This window comes from Podarcis vaucheri (assembly GCF_965113315.1).
Source record: "Podarcis vaucheri genome assembly, chromosome: 9".
In the NCBI taxonomy this organism is placed as follows: Eukaryota; Metazoa; Chordata; class Lepidosauria; order Squamata; family Lacertidae; genus Podarcis; species Podarcis vaucheri.
In genome coordinates, this window is record NC_138767.1 from 81,042,067 (window position 1) to 81,054,154 (window position 12,088).

A 12,088-nucleotide genomic window follows, 5' to 3' on the forward strand; every position below is an offset into this window, starting at 1 on the left:
AATAGCCTCTTGGTTTGAGAACTTTACCTCAGTCTAAGAACGGAATCCGAACAGTGGAAGGGCACTGGCGGCAGGAGGCCTCATTAGGGAAAGCGCACCTCGGTTTAAGAACAGTTTCAGTTTAAGAACAGACTTCCGGAATGGACTAAGTTCGTATACCGAGGTGCCACTGTATGCCTAAAAAAGATTGGTTTTTTTTACATTGCCTAACTGTCGCTATTGGCAATCGCCACTTTCTTCTGAAAGGCTACTAGTAGCCCAGAGTGATTATTATTTATATCCTGCAGAATAAGACTACAGGTAATGGAAGAAAATATGATCCAATGAAGGTATGAGTTTACATCACCACCTCCACCATTAAATATATAAAAAAATTGTCCAGTAGCACCTTAGAGACCAACTAAGTTTGCATGCACACGAAAGCTCATACCAGGAACAAACTTAGTTGGTCTCTAAGGTGCTACTGGACAATTAAAAAAAAAGTATATTTCTACTGCGTCAGACCAACACGGCTACCTACCTGAATCTATCTGCCATTGAAGTTATTTATGCACCAGCTGATTTTCACATAAAATTCAATTTTCAGTTACTTAGTACCTTGTAAATGTCTAAAACGTAACCAAAATGCATCCCGTTCTGTGAGCATCTTTTACAACAGTAGTGTAAACACGGGAGGTTGGATCCCAAGAAAGTAACTTTATGATCCCACCCAGTTTTGGGTATAAATGAGATATGAAGAGGTCTCTCTTAACGAAATGCTTCCATCAGATGTGCTGATGATGCCCAAAGTGTTCCATTGCAGTTCTGCACTGAACTGCTCATTAAATCTAACAGCAAATTATTCTGAAAATTTATTCACATTCCTTCCAAAAGATGATTGTTTTCCAATCAATATTTTAAATTTAGAGAAATGTAATTTATAATCTTTTCCCAAGCCACTAATTCTGAGTCAGTCTGTATCAAATACACAATTCAGAACAATAACATTTGTGCATTGCATTTCCAGAGTCTTGGAGCTGTAAGGCTGACAAAAAAGAGTAAAACACAAGGCGGATGTTTTATGTTGAAGGACTATGTTGTCAGATTTATGATTTGGGGCATTGTGGGACAAATGAACCGTGCCAACCACATTTGCATCCCGTCATGCAAGTTCATGTGTCCAAGTACTTCAATCTGCAAAGATTTACCCAATTACAAAATATTCCCAGTACAGTAATGTGGGGGAAACCAGCTCATCTGTCATTCATGTTAATTTAATTATCAGACCACATTCAATATAAAATGCAAATGAGTTCAACAGTTGATAGAACCTACTAATTGTGTTCATTAATTAGATCAGATAGCAAGGAGAAAACCAAAAGTGCCACAAGTTGCAAGAGGGTTGTTAATTAAAGACAACATTTTGAATTAGAAACTGTAATCCCACAGTAAGCCCCTGATTGGCTTACCCAAAGGCAGGAGCATTACTCTTATTACTCTGGTTTCACTTGTACACCCATCCATGGTATCGTGGGACCTGTTAAGCCAACAGAATTAATGTGGCTAATAAAGTGTGGGGATTGTGCCAGATTTGCAGGTGGCAGTGTGAAGAATGCAGAGGAAATCCTGGCCACCAAACAGCTGACTTGGGGGCAAACAGAGGCTGAACCTTCCCTTTCTCTCTGAAACAACTATGTGTGCATCAGTATGTGTGTGCGCGTACAAGCGTGCATAGTTCTGGGGCTCAGAATCTGCTATGAGCTGCCCTCCATAGTTGGAGCAGGGAGGGGGGATAGTACATATTTTGCATGCAGAAGGTCCCAGGGTAGTCTCTGGCATGCCCAGGCAGGGCTGAGAAAGGCCTCTGTCTGAAACTTTGGAGAGCTGTGGGCAATCAGGGTAGCTAACCCTGAGCCAGCTGGCCCAGTGGTCTGGCTCGCTATGAGGCAGCTTCCCATGTTCCATTTTGGAGGGGGAGGACTTGGTCTTCTGCAGTGGCGTAGCATGGGTTGTCAGCACCCAGGGCAAGGCAAGTAATTTGCGCCCCATAACCCGTGGATTTGCGCCCCCTAACCCCCAGATGTTGCGCCCGGTGCGGCCGGCCCGTCCTGCACCCCCCACGCTACGCCACTGGTCTTCTGACCCCTTTAAGGTGATGAGTAAGGAAGAAGGGAAGGAGGATGCTCAGAGTCCTTTTCAGAGCCTTGGCCAAAAAAGGGAGAAAGGACTGGCACTCTAAAAACAAAAGCGCTGCTAAAATCCCCCCTCCCAAATCTGCCTTCCCACTCTGAAATGTACTCAAGGCTACTGAGGAAACAATCAAATCCAGACCTCTATTAATAAATATATATGGAACTATACAATCTACCTGTAAACCGTGATCCTCTGATTAAGGGCTGTACATAAATAAATAAAATAATTAAAATACATAAAATAAAATAATTAAAATACCATTTCCAAAACATGACAGCATATGTCCATGCAGCTCTTATAACCAACCATAGATGGAGTCACCAAGGGATTGTTTTAAATCTGCACCTTGCTCTTATTGCCCCAATGCTGCTGAAACATCAGAGAAGAGAAGCTTCCCATCCAGACACTAGCAAGGCCCAGATCCGCTTAGCTTCTTAAATGGAGCTATGAAGCACCTAAGGATCTATTTTATTTTATTTACTATTACATTTATACCACAACTTTCCTTCGAGGTACTCAAGGTGGCGTCTGTGGTTCTCCCCCTCCTCATTCAAGCCCCCCATTGAGCCTGTGAGGTCAGTTACGCTGAGAGACTGCAAGTGGCCCAAGGTCATCCAGTGACCTTCGTGGCTAAGTGGGGATTTGAACTCTGTGCTCTCCCAGGTCTTTACATCACACTGGCTCATGGCCTCAGCCCCTCGCGCTGTACAGACTGCAAAGCCTTGCAGCAATACAGCCTCTAGCACTCTGAGACGAAACACCGCCTCAGACGCTGCCTCTTGGCTGCCCTCACAAAGGCCATCTGCCATGGTGGCACAGTGCCTACTCGCAAGGTGGTCAGACCTTTGCCTCGGGGCACAAGTGTCAGCAGTGATGGGCACAGAATGGACTTGTCTTGGGAATCTCTGTTGTCTGCTGTTCCTGGCACGCTCACACGGCCCAGCCCTTTCTAATGAGCCACATCTGTCGCTAAATTTCTGCCAAAAATAAAATAAAAAAGTTAACCTGTAAGAGGAATTTTGGCACTTCTGTATGCCAACCAGGCCACTTTTATTTTGCAATGGGAATTCAAAGAGTGCAGTCCTGCCTCTTGGGAATTCAGCATGAATGCATAACAAAAATACGGTCAGAAGGGCGTGTGGAAGGAGGGGCAGAGGCCTGTTTCTGGAGCCTGCTTCCCTGGAGTTAAATGATGCTCCATATTCCAAAATGCTGCTTTTAGCTCTGGAGTCAGCATTCCGAAGGACTGGTGCCAGAGAAGGCAAAGAGTCTCAACTTCTAGTGATTGTCATGCTAAAAGGATGGCGATGGGCTGGGTGATCTTGAGCTGGGTGAAAGAGAAGTTCCCAGGTACATTCCTCCACATTCCCAGGTATTATTTACTGATTGATTTATATACTGCCCTTCATCTGAAGGTCACAGGGTGGTTTACAACACAAAAGCGCAAAATGCATATAATAATAATGCCACCTCCCAATATACATTTAAAATGCCATTGATTAATTAACAGCCCAAGACTTGGTTGAAAAGGAATATTTTCACCTGGTGCCTAAAGATATGCAATGATGTGGTGCCCAGAGAGCCTCCCTGGGGAGATCACTCCACCAGTGGGGACCACTGCAGAAAAGGCCCCTTCTTGTGTTGCCACCTTCTAGACCTCTTGTGGAAGGGGCACGTGAAGGAGGGCCTCACATTATGATCACAGAATCTGGGTGGGTTCCTATGGGGAGAGGCGATCCTTGAAGCATTGCAGTCCTGGGCCATTTATTATTAATAATAATAATGATAATAATAATAATAATAATAATTTATTTATACCTCAACCATCTGGCTGGGTTTCCCCAGCTACTCTGGGCGGCTTCCAACTGAATATTAAAAACAGTACAGCATCAGACATTAAAAACTTCCCTAAAGAGGGCTGCCTTCAGTTGTCTTTTAAAAGTAAAATAGTTGTTTATTGCCTTGACATCTGCTGGGAGGGCGTTCCACAGGGAAGGCGCCACTACCGAGAAGGCCCTCTGCCTGGTTCCCTGTAACCTTACTTCTCGCAATGAGGGAACCGCCAGAAGACCCTCGGCACTGGATCTCACTGGCTGAACGATGGGGATGGAGATGCTCCTTCAGGTATACAGGATGGAGGCCATTTAGGGCTTTAAAGGTCAGCACCAACACTTTGAATTGTGCTCGGAAACGTAGTGGGAGCCAATGCAGATCTCTCAGAACTGGTGTTATGTGGTCCCGGCGGCCACTCCCAGTCACCAGTCTAGCTGCCGCATTCTGGATTAATTGCAGTTTCCAGGTCACCTTCAAAGGTAGCTCCACATAGAGCACATTGCAGCAGTCGAAGCAGGAGATAACTAGAGCATGCACCACTCTGGCAAGACAGTCCGCGGGCAGGTAGGGTCTTAGCCTGCGTACCAGGTGGAGCTGGTAGACGGCTGCCCTGGACACAGAATTAACCTGTGCCTCCATGGACAGCTGTGAGTCCAAAATGACTCCCAGGCTGCGCACCTGGTCCTTCAGGGGCACAGTTATCCCATTCAGGACCAGGGAATCCCCCACACCCACCCGCCCCCTGTCCCCCAAAAACAGTACTTCTGTCTTGTCAGGATTCAACCTCAATCTGTTAGCCGCCATCCATCCTCCAACCGCCTCCAGGCACTCACACAGGACCTTCACCGCCTTCACTGGTTCTGATTTAAAGGAGAGGTAGAGCTGGGTGTCATCTGCATACTGATGAACACCCAGCCCAAACCACCTGATGATCTCTCCCATCTGCTTCATATAGATATTAAAAAGCATGGGGGAGAGGACAGAACCCTGAGGCACCCCACAAGTGAGAGCCCAGGGTTCTGAACACTCATCCCCCAACACCACTTTTTGGACACGGCCCAGGAGGAAGGAGCGGAACCACCGTATAACAGTGCCCCCCAGCTCCCAGACCCTTAAGACGGTCCAGAAGGATGTTATGGTTGATGGTGTTAAAGGCCGCTGAGAGAACCAGCAGAACTAGGAAACAGCTCTCACCTTTGTCCCTAGCCCGCCGGAGATCATCAACCAGTGCGACCAAGGCAGTTTCAGTCCCATGGTGAGGCCTGAATCCCGATTGGAAGGGATCCAAATGGTCCGCATCCTCCAGGCGTGCTTGGAGTTGTTTGGCAACCACCCACTCAATCACCTTGCCCAAGAATGGTAAATTTGAGACTGTGCAATAGTTAGCCAAATTGGCTTGGTCTAAAGATGTTTTTTTAAGAAGCGGTTTAATGACTGCCTCTTTCAGCGGGTCTGGGAAGGCTCCCTCACAGAGGGAGGCATTCACCACCCCACGGAGCCCATCGCCCTGCCCTTCCCGGCTCGCTTTTATTAGCCAGGATGGGCAAGGATCAAGGAGACAGGTGGTCGGTTTCACTTGTCCAAGCAGCCTGTCCACCTCCTCGGAGGTAACAGATTGGAACTAGAGGAAACAGGACTAGATAGAACTCCAGCACTATCCTGCCCTGGCCCTGCTCCCACGGTGGAGTCTACCTCCTTCTGAATCTGAGCGACTTTATCTGCAAAAAACTTTGCAAAAGCATTGCAGGAGATCTTGAGGTCCTTACCAGGCCCCGGTGGTGCAGGTGGTTCCGATAGATTGATTGTGAACCACCTGAAAAAGTCTCCTGCTGCTCTTTTCTGCAGATGCAATAGAAGCGGCGAAGAAAGTCCTCTTCGCTGTCGCCATTGCCACTTGGTAGGCTCGACGTTGAGCTCTAGCTTTGGAGCCAGACAGTCAATAGCCCTGGTTAACTCCGCAGTCCAGCAGGCTACCAGGGAATCAGCTGAAAGGCCATCAACTTGGGATAAAGCATCCCCTACCACTCTCTGGAAGCCAATTGAATCCATTAAGTGGCGGGGCGGACCATCCGAATCGGTCCCACCTCCCTGCAAAGGGAAAGGGTCGCAGAGAAGTCCAGTTGCACCAGGAAGTGATCTGACCATGGCACTTCTTTTGTTTCGCTTTTAGTTAATGTCAGATCACCAACATCCGTAGAGGTAAACACCAAGTCTAAGGCATGTCCGCGGCTATGAGTTGGGCCAAGGCTTTATAAATTAAAAAACAGCACTTTGACTTGGGCCCAGAAACTAATTGGCAGCCAGTGCAGTCAGAGTGTAGGCAGGGCTGGTAGACCACTGCTTGAACCTATGTAGAGCTGCTGCCAGTCAGAGTAGTTGAGCTAGATGGGCCAATGGTCTTGACTCAGTCTATGGCAGTTTTCCATCTTCCCACACAAATTGCATGCACTGCTCCACGTTGGGCTAAAGGTATTGCAGCACCAAAGCAGTTCTCAGGAATCCTGTAGTAAGGTTCACAAGTGGAAAAATTCACTTGTTTCCATGTTTACAGGCAAACCATGCATTTAGTATAAAGCATTCAGGTGCTGAGGAACTAATGTAAATGAATGGGAGAGGAGAGGAGCACAGAAAAATATTGGCTAACAAAATGCCCAAATATTTCAACACCAAAACCAAAAACCATATTCTGCTCTGAGATAATAATAATAATAATTTGAAGAAGGAGCAGTTGAAGAAGGAGCAAAAAGGAGACACAATCTCAAGATGGAAGGGGAGGGAACAGCTGCAGTCGCCTGCGATTCCTGCGCAATGTTTGCCATCTTGCCAAAGGTTGCAGGCAGCTTTACCTGCAGCAATTGCATGTTGATTGCCCTTTTAAAAGACAAAGTCCAGCAACTGGAGGAACGTGTAGCTACGCTCCAAAGAATTAGAGAGCTGGAGCTCTTCTTGGAAGCAACAGAGCACACCGTCCCCACCAAGGAGGAGACAGGGGACTCCCCTGAGAAGGAGGCTAGTTCACCAACTCAGGAGCCAGATATATGGAGAAACGTGACTCAAAGAAGTAGGAGGCCCAGGGTTCACTCTGATTGTTTAGAAATACACAATCGCTTTGAGGTCCTTTCCCCTAGCATGGAAGACGAAGAGCAGACTCCATTTGAGGATCTCTCCCTCATTACAGTCGATCAGGTATATGAAGACGAGCAGCAAAGTCAGTCCTCAGGGAATGTGCAGGCGACCTTGGAACGGACAGCTCACGGAAGAACCCCGACCAAACCCAAGAGGAGGCGTGTAGTGGTGATAGGGGATTCCCTACTGAGGGGAACAGAAGCAGTGATCTGTGGGCCTGACAAGATGTCTCGGGAAGTGTGCTGTCTCCCTGGGGCTAAGATCCAAGATGTAACTGAACGACTGCAAGGAATCATAAAACCCACTGACAAATACCCCTTCCTCTTGGTTCATGTGGGAACCAATGACACTGCAAGCAATAGCCTCCAGAAGATCAAAAGAGACTACGAGGCTCTCGGCAGGAAATTGAAGCAACTAAATGCACAAATTGTCATCTCGTCTGTCCTCCCAGTTGAACGACGTGGCCCAGGGAGAGAGGGGAAAATAGTGGAAGTGAACAGCTGGCTTCGCAAATGGTGTAAACAGGAACGGTTTGGATTCTTAGATCACGGACTGCAGTTTCTTGAAGATGGACTTCTGGCAAGTGATGGGCTGCACCTCACAACGGTTGGGAGAAATGTTTTTGCCAAAAATCTCAGAAACCTCATCAGGAGGGCTTTAAACTGACTAATGTGGGGGAGGGAGACAGTGCTCCTGAAGGTAGGAGTCTATCAATTATTGAAGATGATCATCCAAATGTCATAGACCAAATGGAGCAAACAGCATGTGGACCTAGTGGTGGGAGGAAAAAATCCTTAAATAAGAGACACGGGGGAATGATTAATGGACTTCAATGTCTGTACACTAATGCGCAAAGCATGGGAAATAAACAAGATGAGCTTGAGCTCTTGGTACAGCAAACTAAATATGACATAATAGGCATCACTGAAACCTGGTGGGATAAGTCCCACGATTGGAATGTAAAAATGGGGGGATACAATCTATTTCAGAGAAACAGACCAGACAAGAAAGGAGGAGGAGTGGCGTTATATGTCAGGGATGTGTATACCTGTGAAGAGATCCAAGATTTAGAACCTCAAAGCCAAAGTGAGAGCATTTGGGTCAAAATTAAGGGAGAGAAGAATAACAGAGACCTCATTGTGGGAGTTTACTATAGATCCCCAAGCCAAACGGAGGACATAGATGATGGCTATTGATGACTTCATTGACCTTTGGTTGACCCAAGCCCTAGACTTAGTTGCTATGAGATGCCTTTCCCTTCCTGGAACAGATGGCCAAGCATGCAAAAGGAAGGGAGATAGTAGTAATGGGGGACTTCAATTACCCGGATATTTGTTGGACGTCAAACTCAGCCAAGAGCATAAGGTCAAACAGATTCCTCACTGGCCTTGCAGACAACTTCATTGTCCAGAAAGTGGGAGAAGCAACAAGAGGAACAGCCATTTTAGATCTGGTCCTAACCAATGTTGATGACCTGGTTAGTGGGGTAGATGTGGAAGGATCATTAGGCGCGAGTGATCATGCTCTTCTGAAGTTTACTATACAGCGGAAAGAAGCAGCCAAGCATACTAGGGCTCAATTTCTTGACTTTAAGAAAGCCGACTTCATAAAACTTAGGGAAGTGCTGGGTGAGATCCCATGGACAGCAATACTAAAAGGAAAGGGAGTTCATGATGGCTGGGAGTTTGTTAAGAGGGAGATAGTAAAAGCACAACGTCAGGCAATACCAATGAGACGGAAACATGGAAGGTGCCTAAAGACGCCAGGGTGGCTATCTAAAGAACTTTTAACTGAATTAAGATTAAAAAAGGATGTGTACAAAAAATGGAAAAGGGGGGAAACCACCAAAGAGGAATTCAAACAAATAGCCAGCACGTGTAGACACAAAGTCAGAAAAGCTAAAGCACAGAATGAACTCAGGCTTGCTAGAGAGGTTAAAAGCAACAAAAAAGGCTTTTATGGGTATGTTCGTAGCAAAAGGAAGAACAAAGAAACAGTGGGGTCACTCAGAGGAGAAGATGGTGAAATGCAAACAGGGGACACAGAAAGGGCTGAACTCCTCAATGCCTTCTTTGCCTCAGTCTTCTCCAATAAAGAAAACAATGCCCGACCTGAAGAATTTGGAGCAAATGATTCAGCAAAGGAAACACAGCCCAGAATAACTAAGGAGATAGTACAAGAATATTTGGCTAGTTTAGATGTATTCAAGTCTCCAGGGCCAGATGAACTGCATCCAAGAGTATTAAAAGAACTGGCAGATGTGATCTCAGAACCACTGGCAGTCATCCTTGAGAATTCCTGGAGAACAGGCGAAGTCCCGGCAGACTGGAGGAGGGCAAATGTTGTCCCTATTTTCAAAAAGGGGAAAAGAGAGGACCCAAATAATTACCGCCCAGTCAGTCTGACATCAATAGCAGGGAAGATTCTGGAGCAGATCATTAAGCAAACAGTCTGTGAGCACCTAGAAAGGAATGCTGTGATCACCAATAGTCAGCATGGATTTCTGAAAAATAAGTCATGTCAGACTAACCTGATCTCGTTTTTTGACAGAATTACAAGCCTGGTAGATGAAGGGAACGCAGTGGATGTAGCCTACCTTGATTTCAGCAAGGCATTTGACAAGGTGCCTCATGATATTCTTGTAAAGAAGCTGGTAAAATGCGGTCTTGACTATGCTACCACTCAGTGGATTTGTAACTGGCTGACTGACCGAACCCAAAGGGTGCTCATCAATGGTTCCTCTTCATCCTGGAGAAGAGTGACTAGTGGGGTGCCACAGGGTTCTGTCTTGGGCCCGGTCTTATTCAACATCTTTATCAACGACTTGGATGATGGACTCAAGGGCATCCTGATCAAATTTGCAGATGACACCAAACTGGGAGGGGTGGCTAACACCCCAGAGGACAGGATCACACTTCAAAACGACCTTGACAGATTAGAGAACTGGGCAAAAATAAACAAGATGAATTTTAACAGGGAGAAATGTAAAGTATTGCACTTGGGCAAAAAAAATGAGAGGCACAAATACAAGATGGGGGACACCTGGCTTGAGAGCAGTACATGTGAAAAGGATCTAGGAGTCTTGGTTGACCACAAATTTGACATGAGCCAACAGTGTGACGCGGCAGCTAAAAAAGCCAATGCAATTCTGGGCTGCATCAATAGGAGTATAGCATCTAGATCAAGGGAAGTAATAGTGCCACTGTATTCTGCTCTGGTCAGACCACACCTGGAGTACTGTGTCCAGTTCTGGGCACCACAATTCAAGAAGGACACTGACAAACTGGAACGTGTCCAAAGGAGGGCAACCAAAATGGTCAAAGGCCTGGAAACGATGCCTTATGAGGAACGGCTAAGGGAGCTGGGCATGTTTAGCCTGGAGAAGAGGAGGTTAAGGGGTGATATGATAGCCATGTTCAAATATATAAAAGGATGTCACATAGAGGAGGGAGAAAGGTTGTTTTCTGCTGCTCCAGAGAAGCGGACACGGAGCAATGGATCCAAACTACAAGAAAGAAGATTCCACCTAAACATTAGGAAGAACTTCCTGACAGTAAGGGCTGTTCGACAGTGGAATTTGCTGCCAAGGAGTGTGGTGGAGTCTCCTACTTTGGAGGTCTTTAAGCAGAGGCTTGACAACCATATGTCAGGAGTGCTCTGACGGTGTTTCCTGCTTGGCAGGGGGTTGGACTCGATGGCCCTTGTGGTCTCTTCCAACTCTATGATTCTATGAATAATAATAATAATAATAATAATAATAATAATAATAATAATAATTTATTATTTATACCCCACCCATCTGGCTGGGTTTCCCCAGCCACTCTGGGCGGCTTCCAAAAGAATATTAAAATACTATGATACATCAAACATTAAAAGCTTCCCTAAACAGGGCTGCCTTCAGATGTCTTCTAAAAGTCTGGTAGTTGTTGTTCTCTTTGACATCTGGTGGGAGGGCATTCCACAGGGAGGGAGCCACTACTAATAAAACACTAATAAACTTCTTTTTTAAAATGGGAACTATCTATTATATTCTTTGTCCCAGCAGCTCAAGTGAAGGTGCAACCAGAGATCTGCACAGCAGCTTGTAGAGTCTGATCCAATTAACAGGGCAGCACTACATGTGTCTACGAAGTCTGAAATCTCCTCTTACCCTTCATTTTAACATCAAGTGCCAACAATGTGGTTTCAACATCAAGTCAACTTTTCCTCACTTACCCTCCCTGTCTTGCTTACCTTTCTGCAGACTCATTGACACTTTGGTTTACATTACAGTATTTATTTATATACCATTATATACCATGTTTCAGTCCTCATAAAGATATTGCCCAATTTCAGGTCCCCTGACCACTCGAGAACCAAGAAGGCTTCCTCTTCTTTTAATGGTTTACAAAGTAGAACAGAATCTTTGGACTAATTCAAAAAATACATTAAATCTTGCAGTTTCCTTCCAATATTGCAAAAAGCATGAAATCCAGTATAGGCCACAGTTACAAGAAAGTGAAAGTGAATTCCTAGTCTGTCACACAAAGCGTTTAATTCAAGTGATATTTAGGTGCAGGTTTGGGGGCGACCTTCATAAGAAGAAGAAATCCCTCTAAGCGCCATTCTTTGATGTGAGAAAAATAACACGGCATCATTAGCAATGATATTGACAAAAAGTGGGATCAAATTTATGACTGAGAACCATCACTAAATTAAATTCCAAATGCCCCGTCCTACTGAATGCAATGTGCACCAATACCTGTATTGTTGGTACTAGTATCTTCTATCCTTTGGGAAACAGTTTAACAACTACCGTATTTTTTGCACCATAACACTCACTTTTTTCCTCCTAGAAAGTAAGGGGAAATGTCTGTGCGTGTTATGGTGGGAATGACTACGGGTGGCATGCCTACGGATTTTCCTTCTCTAAAAACTACGTGCGTGTTATGGTCGGGTGCGTGTTATAGAGCGAAAA

General features: G+C 45.6%; 1 protein-coding gene across 1 annotated transcript in view; it reads right to left on the reverse strand.

Annotated features, from left to right (window-relative positions):
- SCAPER (S-phase cyclin A associated protein in the ER) overlaps nucleotides 1-12,088 on the reverse strand; it is a 216,064-nt gene that overhangs the window by 25,421 nt on the left and 178,555 nt on the right. The window lies entirely within an intron of this gene.